The 18,027-nt window shown below is 38.0% G+C and overlaps 1 long non-coding RNA gene across 1 annotated transcript; it reads right to left on the minus strand.

Annotated features, from left to right (window-relative positions):
- Positions 1–11,284: 11,284 nt before the first annotated feature.
- LOC138129659 (uncharacterized) lies at positions 11,285–18,027 on the minus strand. The gene is made up of 2 exons (XR_011159315.1): positions 14,666–18,027; positions 11,285–14,602 (listed from the first exon to the last, which is right to left on the minus strand). It is a non-coding gene; the product is annotated as an uncharacterized lncRNA (long non-coding RNA).

Below are 18,027 nucleotides of genomic sequence, written 5' to 3' on the forward strand. Positions count from 1 at the left end.
ATTCATATGCATAAAAACCACCTAAAATTGGTTCAACATCTTCATCTTGTAGTAGATAGGTAAGTACGTGGTACAGTTTGCTGTACTTTTTTTATCGAAAATATTTCATTAAGTACTCCAATTGGGTGTGTAAGATTTGGAAAAGACTTGTCTATATTTACTGACACGTACAAAATCACCAACTTTAAATTTAGATTTGTGCGGATCTATTGTTTTCATGTGACTGTAAACGTCTCGTAAAATTTTCTTTTCGTTTTTTTTGTTGATTGCAGGAGGTTTATATTGGGTAGTATGATGTTTTGTATTATTGTATCTTTTAACAATATCTTGTAAAATATCTGTCCATTTGTAGTTTCCTCGAAAACTAAATTCTTTCCAAATTAAATTTTTTATTGTTCTAATTACACGTTCAGCCATTTGTGCTTTTTTAGTGGAATAAGTGGAATAGTGATTAATGTGATATTTTTTGAAAACTGCATTCAAACTTTTATTATAAAATTCTTTACCAAAATCTGTCTGAAAATTTTTAGGAATGTTTTTCTTAGTTTTAAATAGTGAACTTAAAGCGTTTGTCACTTCAGCTGCGGTTTTTGTTTTTAAAGGATAAGCCCAAACAAATTTAGAAAATGTATTTATCACTATTAAAATGTACTTGAAACCACTGTTGAAGCGAGCGTACGGAATCATTTCAATTAAATCAGATTGTAATAAGTCATTTAGTCCTTTCACGATAACACGTCGTCGTTTAAAATTTACTCTCGCCGGTGCGTGTAATTCCACTACGACATCGCGCTTCATCGACACATCACTCTGTTTCATGATAAACTGGTACTTTTAAAATAAACTCGATCAGTAATCTGGTTTCTGCAGTTTTTTTACTTTTTTGAAAATTTAATTTGTCACCGTCACGTAAAATGTATCCCAACAAGTTTCGCGGAGTATTATTTACTAAAGCCGTCCATCCTACAGTTGGATATGATTGAATAGATGTAACAGTAGCTTCTTTTAAGGGGAATATATAATGCGTCCCTAAATCGTGAATTAAATAAGCACTTTTATCGGGGTCAAATTTTCCATTCAATACCAAAGGAATATACGTAAAAGATTTCAATTTTTGATGACTTGTCTTAAAATTATGTTGTGATATGTGGTGACCGAATTTATCGAGTGTCATATTGTTGCTGTACACGAAAGAACTGTTAATAAATGAAACAATGAAAACTAATTTATAGTCTAAATAATAATTTTTGCTTCTCTCAATTCATTAATGATAAGATTAATTTCATTTGAGTGACTCGTATTACCGGCAAGTTGTGATGAAATCAAAAGGCGTAAACGATCGACTAATTTATTGGGATTATTCCACGGAACATATTCAATATTTTTATTCGTAACTTCTAACGTTCTTAATCCTTTACCACCTTTCGATTTTGCAGGTGATGATGATGATGCTTTCGTTTTAATTGATGCTTTACTTTTTTCGGCAGATGTCGTGGGTAAAGTTCCACTCCTAGCTCTACTCATAGGTACACTTCCAGGTTTACTGGTATCTATACTTCCACTCCTTGTTCTACTAGATGATGTTGCAGGTGGTGGTGATGGTTTATTAAACTTGTTTTGAACTGTCAAAAGTTTTGGTTGATTCGATAACGGTTTTATTATACTTTTATACTTTATCCCAACATTTCCAGCAACTTGTTCATTGGCTTGATAATTTTTACGATTAGCATTGGTTCTTTCAACAATTTCTTTATACATTAATCGATCAGTGTCCTTGAAACCGATTGGTTCTTTTTTAAACAATAATTCCATTAAACCGGCTGTCGAAGGATAACGTATATTTTGAATAATAAGTTCATCGTTTATAAAATCTATTTCCGAGTTTCCAATAAAAAATTTAGCTTTTTCTGGACTATATCGAACTCCATATTGAAAATCAAATTTATCTTCTTTATCAGTAAGCATTTCTTCAATATATTGACGTGGAAGTTCAGGCCATTGTTCTAAAAACTCACGAAACGCTTGCGTATCAGACAATTTATCAATATCTCTCTGAATTTCAGACAATGATGGTTCCACCACACTCGGTTCTATTTCTTCATCGGGTATATGTTTTGAAATTTCCTCGGTTTCTAAGAAAGATGGTTGTCTCAATTTACTCCTGGGTGTAGAACTTGATAGATAATTGGGTGTCGAAGTGACAGCGGGGCTTTTTTTTTATCGATATTTCTTCCTTTTTAACAACAGGTTTTTCTTGTTTAATTTCACTTATGAGATTTTTAATCGGTTCGGTGAGAGGTCGGAAACGCGTCTCAAACATTTCTTGTGAACTTGCAATTTCAGAGGTTAATCCACGTAACTTTTCGCGCACGTCTTTTCTTGCTTTTGCTAGTTTGATGAGCAAACGTTTATCCATATTGAATGCAGTGTTGACTATAATACTAATGTAAATATTATCTTTATATATTTATCAAATCCTTTTCTATATCTTCCATCATGCAAATCGCAGTCTTTATTTATAACCAAAAAATCGTATGAATCTTTCCAACAATTATTACATAATGCTTGAAATTTTTCAAATGACATATCACCGTTGACATGATTATTGTACACGTGCTTCAACTATGAAATTTGCATTATCTCGAATTAATTGTTTCGGTATGGAGGAATAAGTCTGACTTAAATAAAAGCAATCTATGTAATAATGACGACCAAAACAATAATAATCTCTAATAATTTTTTGATCACAACCAACTACATCATCAAATATAATGATTGAAAATGGTTTGGCTTCGTTTGGAGGTATGATATGATCTCCTTCTTCAAATTCAAAAAACCCAATGTTTTCTTTGTTTTTTCCATCATTAAGAGATTGTAAAACCTGCTTTAAAAATTGATATTTTGGTTGATTAAGAGTTTTCGAATATAAATAAATATTTGAAAAACGTAGCCCGTTTTCGTGGAGTAATAGACTGAGTAAAGCGTTTGTTTTTCCACATCCCGATCTTCCAACAATTATACCTCGTTTAATGATAGAGCGTACAGCGTCCTTCCAGAAGGACCGGATCGACTCATTTGAGGACGCTAGAAATCAAGATATTTGAGTACTTTGCGTACTGCCAGCAGGACGGCAATGTAGCTCATTATGTCGATAAAGAAATATGGAATCAGCGCATTTTTGAATCAAGTTTCTACCTGTTTTCTTCTCAAAGTTATGCATTGTACAATCTGCACAGTCTGTCTGGTCAGATCTTACAAAATGGTGTCTGTTGGTGATCGTGTATCGGCATTAGCCACAATTTTTGATCAGAAAAATGATCATACTTGGAGTCAAAGTGAATTTGGAGAAAACTGGAGTAGTGCAAGGTGTTATGGAACTTGCCAAAAAGTATTTAAAGCGTCTCTGTGTGCTTCAGTGAAATGGGATATAGACAATCGCACAACCAAAGTTGCCTGCAGTGTACTGCGAATTGAAAATTCCGCAGGATGTAGTACAGGTAGATTTATTTATATGAAAAGTGTGTTTTTATGTAAATTTTGTATGGAATTATTATATGAAGTGTATGCAATATTACAGTTTGTCCAGCGAGATTGGTTGATATAAAAATCACTAAATTCTACGCAGAGAAAGTACTACCTAGCGCATGTAAAATTTGAAATGTATCCTTCAAGCAGTAATATTTTTGCCCTGAAATTAGCTCTAATTAATGTATTTTAGTGCATTTTGTAGTGTTTGGTTACAAGTTTACAATGCAAAATCTCCCAATCTCTCGCTGGACGGGGTATACCAAATAATTATAAAAAAATATAATTTTAGGTTCTGATGACGGTTCACACAGGAATAAAAACAAAGGAAAACGCAAGCGTAGTCAAGTTTTTTCATCAGCTCCTAGCCCTGTAGCTGAATTAAGCTCTTCTGAGAGTGATTTATTGACAAGCGAATCAGAAAGTGACATGGAGGATCAAAATATAAATAATTTTCTGGACCAAAGGAGGGATGATGATATTAGTAGAGACAGCGAGCACCAAAATCAATATACAAATACCGTAACAGTACATGGTACTTCATGGGAATTTGGTACCTCTGTCGAAATCAACACTTATAAGGATACCCATTTCAAGCCTGAACTTCATGTAAGGAACATTCAGTCCATGAAACAATATGAATTTTGGATGGCATTTTTTCCATCTGAAGATTTAGATCTTATTTTACGGTGCACAAACGCGCATCTTAGAGAACGTCGAAGACTGATAACCAAAGGCGAATTTTTTAAGGCCATAGGAATCATGTATGCAATGACAATTAATGTTCTTCATAGCCGCCGCGACTATTGGTCGACTGAATCGGGTCTCTTTCCGGCTCCAGCGTTCGGCCAAAGATTTGGAATGGGACTCCATCGCTTTGAAGAGATACTGGGATGCATGGCGTTTGCAATGCCTGCTAACGAAGAACCGGACGATAAATGGTACCATGTTCGTCCATTTTTTGATATGACCACAGCAAAGTGGAGAGATATTTTCACTCCAGGATACAAACTTACCATAGACGAATCTATGTTCGCGTGGTATGGCAAAGGACTCCATAATGAAAAAGATGGTCTGCCTGCCGTGATAAAAATTAAGCGTAAACCAAAAGGCATTGGGTGCGAATGTAAGACTTTGGCCGACGTTCAATCTGGCGTTATGATAGCAATTGAAATTAACGAAGGCAAAACAGCAATGCAACAAAAGGAATTTCAACAAGAGTTTGGTGCAGGCACTGCAACTACATTACGGATGACACGTCCTTGGCATGGTTCTGGCAGGATAGTAATAGGTGACTCCTGGTTTGCTTCCGCTAAAACAGCCATCCAACTTCATAAAAGAGGACTGTATTTTCTTGGCATCATCAAAACCGCTACAAAAAATTACCCAATAGCAGAAGCTAGAAGACGGTGTCCCTCTGAACGAGGTAAATGTGCAATTGCAACAAGAAAAATTAATGATGTGAATCTGACATGCGTTGCATGGAGAGACAAAAAAGTGCATACCTTTATTGGTTCATGCAGTACTACTTTAGAAGGGCAACCCGTAAAGAAACGTAGAACTGACGAATCAGGTAGAATTATTATAAAAGAAGTTCCTAGACCTAAAATAGTCGAAGAATATTTTGATGGAGCACCTTCCATTGACATACACAATCACATACGTCAAAGCGGTCTAGCTCTAGAAGAAGTATGGAATACACAAAAGTGGCACCATCGTATGTTTGCGAGTCTATTTGGAATTATTGAAACGAATGCCTACTTGGCATTTAAATATTTCAGAAAAGACACAACTATCAAGCATTCACATTTCACTGAATCGCTAGCATTTGATACCGCGCTTCGCGATTAAGTCCCGATTTTGTAAATACTGTACATAAATGTAAATAAAGAACACGTAGGTTAAGTTAGTTAAGTTAGTTAAGTTAGATAAGTTAGGTTAAGTTTGTAAATATAGTTAGGTTTTTTTCTTTTGTGAGCCGGCCGGGGCGAGGTGTTGTCGACGAGGAGACCTGTCCTATAGTACGCGCGCGCGGCTGTTCCGCCGGCTTTATAGGCACAGGTTTTCTCTCGGCTGCGCCACCAAAGTTTCCGGCCGGACCAATCAGGAGCCGTCCTTTGCGCCTCGGCCCTCAGCCGGGCGCACATAAATAGGGGCTCACATTTTGTCAACGTCACTCCCGTACCGGTCGAAAAAGACGGACGGAGTCATTAAAGACTTGCTCTTCACCGAGACTTTTCTTTTCACCACATCCTGAGGGGTCCCTGCTCTGGCACGATCGACCAGACACCCCTCACACCATCATCAACGCTCCACCGAGGGGTCCCTGCGCTGGCGACATCGACCAGCCACCCCTCGCATCATCCGCCGTCCACCGAGAGGTCCCTGCGCTGGCGGAATCGACCAGCCACCTCTCGGCCGACCGCACCACCGAAACCGTCACCGTAGTCGCCCACGGCACTCGGTGGCACCCCCCCTTCATCAACGAGGACTCCGACGTCTGTGGCGCTTCGCCCCCTTGGTGCTTCGCCCCCCTGGGGCTCCGCCCCGACGTTCGACTTCGTCCCGTAACACATTGCAATTAATCCACAATACTTGGGATAATAACAGAGAAATTGCTAATTTAGGTGACGAGGTAGCCAATCGGTCTAAACCAGTTCCTCTTCAGCAAGAGTTGCTTCATGGGGACCATGTTCTTATTCCTTTGAGTCGACATGATGAGAGGGTGAGAGTCCAAAGAAAATGCATTATTTGTAGCCGTATTCACAAAAGGCAACAAAAAGCGAGCTATAGGTGCAGTTCTTGTGGAGATCGTTCAGTTATGTGTGCACCAACCACGGGAAGAAATTGCTTCACCTATCATATTCAGCATGGAATTCCTGCTTAAAAATTATATGTTTAAATAATATATAATTACACTTATATCAGCAACCTTATCTCATTTGTTAGTTTCACGTTTTTATATTTATTATGAACAATAAAATTTGTGTTGATTTCAAACATATCTAAAAATTACATTTTTACGTTGAGAAGTGCGGTCCTTCTAGAAGGTTTTAGTTATACCAGCAGGACAAGCTTATGAATTATTTACGTCCTGCTAGCAGGACAAGTATTTATTTAGCCACAATGCAATTAGTGATCGATCGCCATTTTGTCTCGGTACTGCTGGAAGGACGATCCTTCACTACGATTGGATTTGTCTCGAACCATCACTCCGATGGAGGTCCTTCGAGAAAAGGTCGATGCCATTTCACTGTTGAGCCCGTCCCAAAAGTCCCAACTGTTTGATGTCCTGGTTTCGCATCAAACAGCGTTCAATGGGTTGCCCGGCCGAACAAACGAATATGTGCACGTCATCAAGATGCACGACGCCACCCCGTTCATCAAGAGGGCGTACCCCATTGCTTTTAGTCTCCGCCCAGAGGTTGAAAAAGTCATCCAGCAAATGCTCCAGTTGGGTGTAATTAAGAGAGAAGCGTCCCCTTTTGCTAGCCCCATGACGGTCGTAAGGAAGAAGGATGGATCTGTCAGGATTTGTCTGGATGCCAGGTGGATCAATCAGCAGATGGTTTCGGACTGTGAAGCTCCTCGACCACCAGAGGATCTGTTCCATTCTTTTCCGTCGATGCGATTCATGTCAGCCATTGATCTCCGTTCATCTTACTGGCAAATTCCACTGAGCGCCGAGAGCACGCAGTACACCGCGTTTCTGTTCAACGGCCAATCCTACACGTATCAGGTGCTACCTTTCGGATTGAAGACTGCTGTGGGTTCTTTTAGCAGGGCCATGGATGTCATTTTAGGTCCCGAGGTCCGGGAGTTCACCATCAACTACATCGATGACCTCTTAATTGTTTCCCAAACTTTCGAGGAACATCTCCGCCACTTGGGGCTTGTGCTGCAACGTCTGCAGGATGCTGGTATGACGATCAATCTCGAAAAGTCCGCTTTCTTGCAGCAGGAGGTTCACTTTCTGGGGCATGTCTTGAGTCCGAACGGCGTTTCCACCGATCCAGCGAAAGTAGAGGCGATCCAGAAATTTCCAGTGCCAAAGACGCAAAAACATCTGCGTGCCTTTTTAGGTTTGTGTGGTTATTATCGGCGTTTTTCCGATCGTTTCAGCCATGAAACTGCACCGCTCACACAGCTGTTAAGGAAGGGCACTCGATGGAACTGGACTTCTGTTGAGCAACAGGCTTTCGAAAGGACCAAAGGATTATTTTTAGAGGCGGTTATTTTACACTTTCCTAATTTTAGCAAAACCTTCTATCTTCAAACCGATGGTTCTGGTGTGGCTCTGGGAGTAGAGCTCTACCAGCTTGACGATGCCGGCGAACATGGCGTGATTGGCTTTGCGAGCCGCATGTTGAGAGGACCGGAGTTGCTCTACACCGTGACCGAGAAGGAACTGCTTGCCATCATCTTCGGTTTACAGAAGTTCCGAACCATCTTGTTAGGCCACAGAATCGTCATTCGAACTGATCACTACGCCTTGAAATTCCTGAAGCAGTGTCGTCTGCTTAACGATCGACTCACCAGGTGGTCACTTCTTTTAAACGAGTTCGATTATGACGTGGAGCACATCCGCGGTAAGGATAATGTCGTTGCCGACACCCTTTCTCGTTTTCCACCAGATATGGGTTCCGTTCCGATCCGAGGTCCGAATGTGCCGATCGTTGGCGCCACTGTAATGTCAGAAGTGGAGGTTATCTCAGCAGTTTTTACTGCTTCTGGGTTAGGAGAGTTACAGGCTCACTTCCAGAATCTGAGACAGTTGCAGGTTGATGATCCGTTTCTGGGTCCGATTTTCAACGCTAGAATCCAGGGGGGCGTGCCACCCGATCATGATCGACTCTTCCCACATTTCCGGATTCATCAAGACGTTCTTATCTTCGTCCATCCTGTCGATAGGACTCCCAAAATTGCACTTCCAGAAATTTTGGTTGATGACGTCATCCGGATTTTCCACGAACAATATGGCCACTTTGGGATAACCAAAATCTACTCCCTAATGAATCGTCACTTCTTTTTCAGAAGGATGCGTTCGCGCATAGAGCGATTCGTCAAATCTTGCGACACGTGCCAGAAGTGTAAATTCCCTAACCGAGCGCATTCAGGTGAAATGCATCCCATCATCGCAGAAAATCCGGGAGATTTGGTGACTGTGGATTATTACGGACCACTTCCAGAAAGTCGTTCTAGGGTAACGTATATCTTCGTGGTCATTGACTCTTTTTCCAAATTTGTCAGGTTGTACCCGCTTCGTCGTGCCCAAGCCAAAATATCGGCGCAGAAGATTGTGAATGATTTCCACCGAATCATTCCAGTCAAAGCTGTCTTGAGTGACCACGGGACACAGTTCCAATCTCGACAGTGGCAAGACACCTTGCGAAGTTGGGGCATCCGACCCACCTTCTCAACGATTCGACATCCGCAATCCAACCCCACGGAGCGAGTGATGAAGGAGTTGAGTAGGCTTTTCCGAACCTACTGTTCACGTTCTCACGCAGGCTGGAGTACGATCCTATCAAAGATCGAGCTCTTATTTAACGTCACCCCACACATCAGCACCGGTTATTCTCCTTACGAGATCGTCTCTGGTAAGAACCCGTCTAACCCACTTTCAGACTTAGCCGACACCATCCTTCCGGCCAATCCCCCAAAGGCAGTGTATGAAATTCGTGCTGATGTGCGCGCCCGATTGAGACAAGCGGCAGAGCAGAGGAAAAAGTGGAAGAAATCGCGAGGAGACGTCTTCCACGTGGATGATTTCGTTCTCCTTCGAGAAAACCCCATTTCCGATGCCGCCAACAAGGTCATCTCCAAGTTTTGCCCGTTGTATTCAGGCCCATATGTGGTTGACGGCGTGCCACATCCGAACGTCTACGCATTACGTGACCCGACGACAAACGAAAGAAAAGGTAACTACAACATCAGTAACCTTAAGTTATACTATCGCAGGACGTGATTCTGCTGATGTTTTTTTTTCGTTTCATGCTGCACGGTCCTCGGGGGCGTCCTCCAACCCCAGGTGGCCTGCGGCCAAACATGAGACCAGAGACTTCACCCGGATTCGACTTAACTAGACCCAACAGCCAGCTCGAACAACCACGTCAACCGCAACCAAAGCTCCAACACCTGGAATTTGAATCACTCGGCACTTGGAAGTGTCTCCAATCGTTGCACTACGCTGCACTCTGAAGACACTTGGGGGCGTATGTAGTGCCCCGATTCAAAATTCCATTTCACGGCTACCAAGTAGGCCTTGGTTTGTTTACCAAAAATGGAATCCAGTAGGCCATGGTCAAGAAGTGACTGAAGGGATGGTGGGAAAAAAAAAGCGCGCTCTTCTTTCCACTCTCACCGGAGGCAAGACGTGTTTTGTGCGTGCAGAGTGTTTTGTTTAAAAAATCTCGTGTTTTTTGCTAATTCCCACTGCCATCCGCTGTTGAATTAAACGCTTTTCATTCGCGAATTAACAGACGGAGTGTTTTCTCGTGAGATTTGGTGCAAATCAGTGATATTGACGCTGTCCCATTTTGGCGCCACTTTTTCCCTTTGTCTCACGCGTTACACTAATCTTTGTTCGAGCCAGGACTGTGTTTTGTTGTTACAGGTATGTTTTGCAGGTAGAACAGCATTGTAAATATTAAATTCTGACATGCTAAATTCACAAATTTGTTAAAATCATAATTTGTTCGTATCGGAAGAAAAGTTTGTGTCATGTAATTGGGAAAGCAGTTTAGAGCGACATCAGCGTTCGTTTCGTCACGGGCTGTAATAAATGTTCCGCACTTCGATAGGCATTGATTTGATGATTGGGACTATATAGATCACTGCACGTTGTAGTTTCGTTCGCTCAGCGTAATTTCCTTTCCTTTTGTCCTCGTCCCCTCCGAACCTACGCGTGAGATTCACGTCCACACATGGAAGTTGTGTGTCCCGTCATCTCCCTTCCGACCGGTATGCGGATGTAGAAATAGGGCGTGGGGGTGTCGCATGCGTTAGAGGTTGTAGTAATGTTCACACATGTACTCTGTAGTTGTTGTATCTCCATCTAAACGGCTCGTGACGAAATCGCGCGTCCCCGTATCTCAACTGTACCGAAATGAAATATTTTATTATAATTCGTGTTTAAGAAAAATTTGTTATGAAGTTTGAAAAGATTCCGCCTTTGGGATACCGTTTATGGGGGTTTTATCGGTCCCGTTTTGCAATAACCGCGTTTTATAATTTGTTTATTTTTGTGTTTTGTCGGGAAAAATTCGTTCATTCACCTTAATTCAAAAATCCACTTTGTCGGTTCGTTTGGCGTATGCGAGTGCAACGTGAGATTTGGCATTGTGTCTAATTTCTTGTTTGTCTTTATTTCTTTAAAAATTCGCCGTTTGCTATTTCGATTTTGGTAAATTATGTATTTTGTGTTGCATCGTTTAATGCTGTTTATTTGTGTATACCTTATATTTTGTTTTGTTGCCATCTTGCGTTGCTCGCTTCAAAAATTCAAAGTCATTGCGGATCAAATAATTAAATGAAATAAAAGTTTGGCGTCCCTCACATGTGTGTTTTATTTGCGGCACTCTTCCAACTGGAACCCTCATCGTTTGCATTCCGAACCTTTTCTTTTTTTTCCGCCAAAAGAAAGACACAACGTAGGGCTCCTCCGATTCGATGACGATCACGACCACATTTGTTACCGTTTGCGCAGGTTCAAATATTTGGCGGAAAAAGTAATGTCTTCAAATCATTACAACATTCATGATTTTCAACATTTAATGATTTTTTTTGCTTTACAATTTTCATTCTATACTATACACAAATTAAACCACAACTAAATATGATATAATTCTACAGCTTCTTATAAACAATTTTCTATCATACATTATCTTCGCATGCTTTGTTTAGTTCATTTAAAAACGTATCAAAGTTTATGTGAAAAGCTATATCCTTATGGCCCCAGGCTAAAGTATTTGGTGAATTTGTTAATAAAAATCTTTTATCATCTACACCGGACAGAGCAATTTTATTTCTTCTTTCCGTAAACATTTCGTGTAAACACGACTTGAAAATGTTCATGGAACAAAGAAGAATAGAATTTTCAGTGACAACATTTTTATAGTCAGAAAACCGTATTTGCTTATCGACAACATGTTTACTTATACCTTTAGCTTTTTTTTCGATTTTATTTAATAATTCTATGCAATATGCTTTAGCACCCGTACCATAGAAACTCTTAATTATTGCACCGGCGCGGCGTATTCATCTTTCATTTTTCCTATAACCGAAATACCTGGTTCGATAGAATGTATATTATTGGGTGGATAATTGGAAGTATCGAAACGGTCTGAATTTCGTTTAATATCTTCATATACATTTTCGGAAAATACTTGTAAAACCAATGAATCTGTATAGGTATATAATAAAGAAACATTATCACCATATGATGGTTTCAAGAAATCATAAAAAAACTCATAAATTACAGTTTTTGACATCTCCAATATACAAAAACCAGCATAAATTGGTTTATTATATGTCACTTGAACTTTATTCATTTCTATTGCGATTAGATTATCATAGAAAATTTCCCTCGATTTGAAATGAGGTTTCGCAATCCAAGTTTCAGCTCCAACTTTATGTCCTCTATTGGCCCAGTGCGTTGATAATTTTATATCGCTTCTTTTTTCAACATTTTCCATGGTCTTTCCATATATACAATTAACTAATAATTTAAATAAATCTTTGACAAATTTAGAAGTTGCTCTATTCCTTAACATGGTATTTAAATTTATATAATTTTGAAGCCACGGTGATTGTTTAAATTTTAAAATTCTATGAATATTATTAATAATTAAACCATGTTTTAAACATTGTTTTAAATTTCTGTAATGTATAATATAATTTGTTTTATCACATAGATTTGGAATTAATTTTGCATGTTTTCCATGGGGGGGTATTATATTTTCTGGGCAAAATGGCATATCATTATGCAGTGAGTGTAATGTTTCGGGATAAATCAAATCCACTTCGAGAATGTATCCAAAATCTGATGTGTCAGAAAGTTCATTTAAATTAAAATTTTCAATTTCATTTCTAGTTAACCATTCGAAAGATCCCGTAGGTAAATATTGCTTCATAGCATAACCGTATAAGTTTGTTGCATCCAAATAAAGAATAAATGAAGATGGTTCCAATAGATTATATTCAGGTAAAAACTTGTTATTGGCGTGACACATGTACTGACACCACCTCGAATTCCTTTTTTAAAAAAGTGAAGCATATCAATTTCCGTCAAGAGTTCCAATTGTACTTTTGTATATTTTAACATTGCATCCCAGCTGAATGATGGAGCCGTAATATACTGAGCACTATCTAAACCGTAATGTTTAAAACAAGTATTACGGAAATTTTCAAAAATGTCAGCCAACAGTAAAATATCTGATTTGAGGTAAATATCCGAATAATCACCTAAAGTATTACAATCGAATACATCCCATACTTTTTGAGCTCGCTCATAATCTGCATCTGAAATATGTTCTTCTTTTAATTTATCAAAAAAATCATCTTTATCTGGAAGATGTGTAAGATCTAATTTTGACCAATCATCTATAAATGAATAGGGAAATACACCTTTTTGTCTAATTAAATCAAATTCTTCATCATGCATATAATATTTTCTAATTTCGGTACATTCACTTGACGATAATGTTTATGCCAATTTTTCTAGGGAAGTAGGAAGAAAGCGAAGAGAATCTACAAACCGTAGTTTTATATATTTGCGTACCTCCTTTCCTTCTGCATTAACTGAATTACCAACGTGAATGTGTTTACTAAATGTGATGTATTTTTCTTTAGTTTTTGCAATTACATCGATATCTTCACCATTTAAAGATAGTTGTTTAATAAACAAGTGACTATCGTAGTTGGTGAGATTGTGAAAAAAGACCGGAATAAAATTTGGAAGTTTAAAATTTAGATTACAAGTAGAATGACTTGGACCCTCTATATTGTCCGGTTAAATGACAATGATCTTTAACTTTAGCCTCTTGACTTGTAAAAGGTCTTTCGCAAATGTAACATGTGTTCGAAAATGCATATTCACTTTCTTGTTCAGCCGTTAAAGGATGCATCGGTTTAATAATATTTAAATATGTATCATAAATTACTTTGACTTCATTTTCTAAACTATCTAAGAACTCTCTGATGCATTGTTTACCTCGAAACAAACAAAATTTGGAAATATTATTATCAAAGGAGCATTTCAAATAATATCCACAGGAATAAGGTTCATGCTTATATGTTTTTAAATGCCATGACTTTTCTGGATCAGGTAAACAATTATCTAATGGTTTGAGTAAACATTCAAAGTCTGCATAAATAACGAAAGGAACACGAATTTGTTTTTGAAAATTTGAAAACTCTAATATATTACCAGGAATCATTTTTCCAATCTTATTTTTTATCGGATCAGTATTAGGAATTCGCACATATAAATACCCACAATCATTTTTACAATGTAATTCTAGTAAATCACGTGTTCGAAAATATTGTAAACATCCATCACATAAATGCTTTTTTCCATTCCGTTTTGTAATTTGACTCGATACTAATTTTGACAAATCTTTAATTGTACAATAATGTTGATTACTATCATCATCACTAATTAATAATAAATTTATGTGTATCGGTTTTTTACATCGCGTATAGTATAACGGTCCGACAATTTCATAATTTTGTTGCCCATTCTGATATAACTTTTCAATACCATAAACGTTAACAGAAGCATTATTTAATTGTTCGAAAATATTTAAACTATCTAACCTTACTGGAAATTCGATACCGTCAAAGTTGAAAATTTGAGTAAAGTGTGGATAAGATCTCGGATCCCATTCCGGTCCTTCCGGTTTGCAGACTGCAGCTACCGCACTCCAAGCGAAGCAGTAATAATCTTGATTGCGAACGTTGACCACAGCATTTCTTTTTTTTATAGATGCAGGTAAATGAATAAATGATGAAGCTCTGAGTGGGTTGTACTTGCTAAAATTTAATTCCATGTATATGATGCTTACTAGACTCCATCCTAAAACAAAAAAAAAATACATTAATATAATGTAAATAATAATACATGTATAAATTTATTTACCTGAATCTTTCTCCAAGAATTCGCTCATTTTGTTCTCAATAACCCCCTTAAAATCCTCAATAATATTACTCCAATTAGAACCCAAAGTTATAATGATGTTTCTAGTGTTGAAAGATTTTACGTCAAAAAGATTTTGCGATTCCAATGTGTACAGTCCGAACAGCTCCAAGTTTAATTTTACAGTTGTATGTTTCTCAACGTTTTCCTGAATGAGATTTATCATTTTCTCCCTGATTTCTTCGATAAATTCATTCAAATCAACACAAGTTCTTTCACCGGTTATCCTATAACTTGTAACATTTGATTCGAATGCTGTTGCGATTTGATGAACACCATCCTCTTCGAGTTTTTTCAAAGATTTGTTTTTATGTTGTGCAGATTTTCGGTGGGAATGTAGTGTTGTCGCGGGAATTTGAATATCACATGTTGCACATGTAACATATGTGATCATCGAACGTATACGTTTTCTTCTTGAACAACTCTCCTTTTCATGTCTCAGAAATGCTCGATTGGTAGTGAAATGTGTCAAACAATTTCCACATTGAACGGTTTGCTAAATATTATAAACAAAAGAAAAAATATACATATTTAGTTGCGCGGTTTACATTTAGACTGTCTTTAGTTACTATTATTTATCAAATTAAAAAAAAAAAATAAAAAAATAATTGATAAACAATAGATATCCAGCAAGACCACGTGGAGGAACAGTCACGCTTGCCATCGCGGGTGTGCTTTTTTTATTTAAACTCTCTCTCTCACTCTTTCTCACTACTCATTCATCCTGATAAATCACGTAGAGCTACTGATAAATCATGAGATATATTTCTCACATTTTGAATCAGAGTAGCGTCAACTGCTCGATAAAGACGCTGCTCTTCATCAATTTGATCTTGAAGAACTTGCTCTTGAAGAACAAGTTCTTCAGCATCGTCAACTACTCGACAAAGACGCTGCTCTTCATCAATTTGATCTTGAAGAACTTGCTCTTGAAGAGTAAGTTCTTCAGCATCGTCAACTACTCGACAAAGATGCTGCTCCTCTGTCAAGCTATTATCAATATCATCTCCTAATCTATCAGAAGCTATACTTGATGCTTCCGAAACACCATCATCGACATCCATATTGATCTCATCCATCTCGACGGCTTGTATCAAAGGGTGATGCAGTTCACCAACACCACCCCTCTGATTTACACCGTCAGCGACAGATTGAATCTCTAATATGTTATCGATGATTGGTGCTGGTGAATTTGAACCTATATCGTCGACATCTTCCAAATCCTCACCAACCTCCACCAAACGTTGATAACCTTGGTCGTTATCACGCATCTGGCTTCTCTTATTTTCCACATCCATCAAACGTTGACAATCGTAGTTATTGTCACGCATCTGGTGTCTGTCGATTAATTGCTGAGAATTTAAAAGATTTTCATCGAAAGTAGGTACCAAATCACCATAATCATCATCATGAACACCCTGATCATTATTGCCGAGTTGACATTGATTGTAAAGATCATTGATGACAACTTCGGAATAATGATCGAGATTTTCATCACGATGATCATTCACATCTACATCAACATTCTCACTTTCTCCACTTTTATTATCGAAAAAATTGAGTAGGGATATATCCCCAAATTCATTACCCATTCCAAAATCGTTTTCTAACACCGAATCTAAAATTTGTTGTGTATTCGGAATTTCGATAGTTTTTATCGGCTGTGTATCGAGAATTTCAATTGTTTGGGGTTGTGTATCAGGAATTTCAATTATTTGGGGTTGTGAATCAGGAATTTCAATTATTTGGGGTTGTGTATCCGGAATTTCAATAATTTCCGGTTGAGTGTCTTCAATAATAATTGTTTCAATTCGCGGTTTCTTTATGAGTTTGTTAGAATGGATAATAATTTTAGAAAGTCTTTTGGGATGTAAAAGACTTCTTAAAAGTGGAGAATCATTCATACTTACATTTGCAGGTGGACTACGGATGCGAGATGTACCAGGACGAGCACAACTGTTACACTCCTGGTCACCACTGCACCCACAGAAATCAGCAAACGCACGTTTCATTTTTACTAACACGATGAAGCACACCACACGAATGAAGCTCCCCACGAATGCTCATGATTTTTAAGGGAAAACGAATTGGGTGGGGAGTGGAGTGGGGGAGAGGTCAAGGCCAGGTTAAAGGTTAAAGATCAAGGTTGGGTCAAATGTCAAAGGTCGGGTCAAAGGTTAAAGGTCGGGTCAAAGGTCAAGGTCGGGTCAAAGGTCAAGGTCAGGTCAGGTCAGGTCAGGTTAAGTAAAGTTTTGTTTTACATGTTTAAACATTTTCTTACATCAAGCATTTCCGAAATATGTATTTAGATTTTTTTGTTTTGTTTTACATGTTTAACCATACTTTAAACATTTCCTCACATCAAACATTTCTGAGATATGTATTTAGATTTTTTGTGGTTTTTTTAAACTTGTAACTTTTTCGTGAATCATGAGAAAATCTATCGAAAACTCTATTGGTTGATGATCTGAAATTACATTTCTGAAATTTTAAATATATCATGGTATATTATTTTCTAACTCTAGCGCTTTTATATTTTTTTTATAATTTCATAATTTCAGAATACTTACCTTGTTTGTTTACATTTTTTTATGATACGTTACTATGTTAAAATGTATTCTAAAATATGTTAGTGTTCATTAATGAACATGAAGTAAAAATTGTTTTTACTTTCAACTATGCGTTTTGAACACCACGATCAAATTAACCAGCCACATTTATAAGTCGGAAATAAATTCATCTATGCATTGTCGGATTAATTAAAAAAATTAAAACATATAGTTATAATAATTTATTAACAAATCTACATTTGCATGGTGGGATATAAGTTCCATAATTTAAATTATCCCAAGATTCCTCCTCTTCTTGGGGTAGCAACTGCTGCAGTTGTTGTAGCACCTGCTGGAATTCTTCTTGCTGCTGCTGTTGTTGTTCTTGATGAGGGGGTTGTAACCCTTGCCCCTGAATTTGCTGCGATTGTTGTGGTAGTTGCTGCGGTTGTTGTGGTAGTTGCTGTGGTTGTTGGGGGAGTTGCTGCACCGGACGAAGTTGTTGGGATCGTTGTTGCTCGATTTTATGCTTCAATTCGAAATATCGAATATTCCGATCCCTTTCATACTCCCTTCGATGGCATTTCCACATATGTTTCGTCATTCTATGACGTAAACAACGGTGAAACTTATCGTAGGGACACTGCACAACATCATCACCACCGTCATATTCTTGTTGAAAATACATGTTAACAGCTGCAACCAAGATTACACCAACAACTGACTGTCCATCGAGTTTGTTCACATATATTTGAT

The sequence above is a fragment of the Tenebrio molitor genome, chromosome 4 (genome assembly GCF_963966145.1).
Source record: "Tenebrio molitor chromosome 4, icTenMoli1.1, whole genome shotgun sequence".
NCBI lineage: Eukaryota > Metazoa > Arthropoda > Insecta > Coleoptera > Tenebrionidae > Tenebrio > Tenebrio molitor.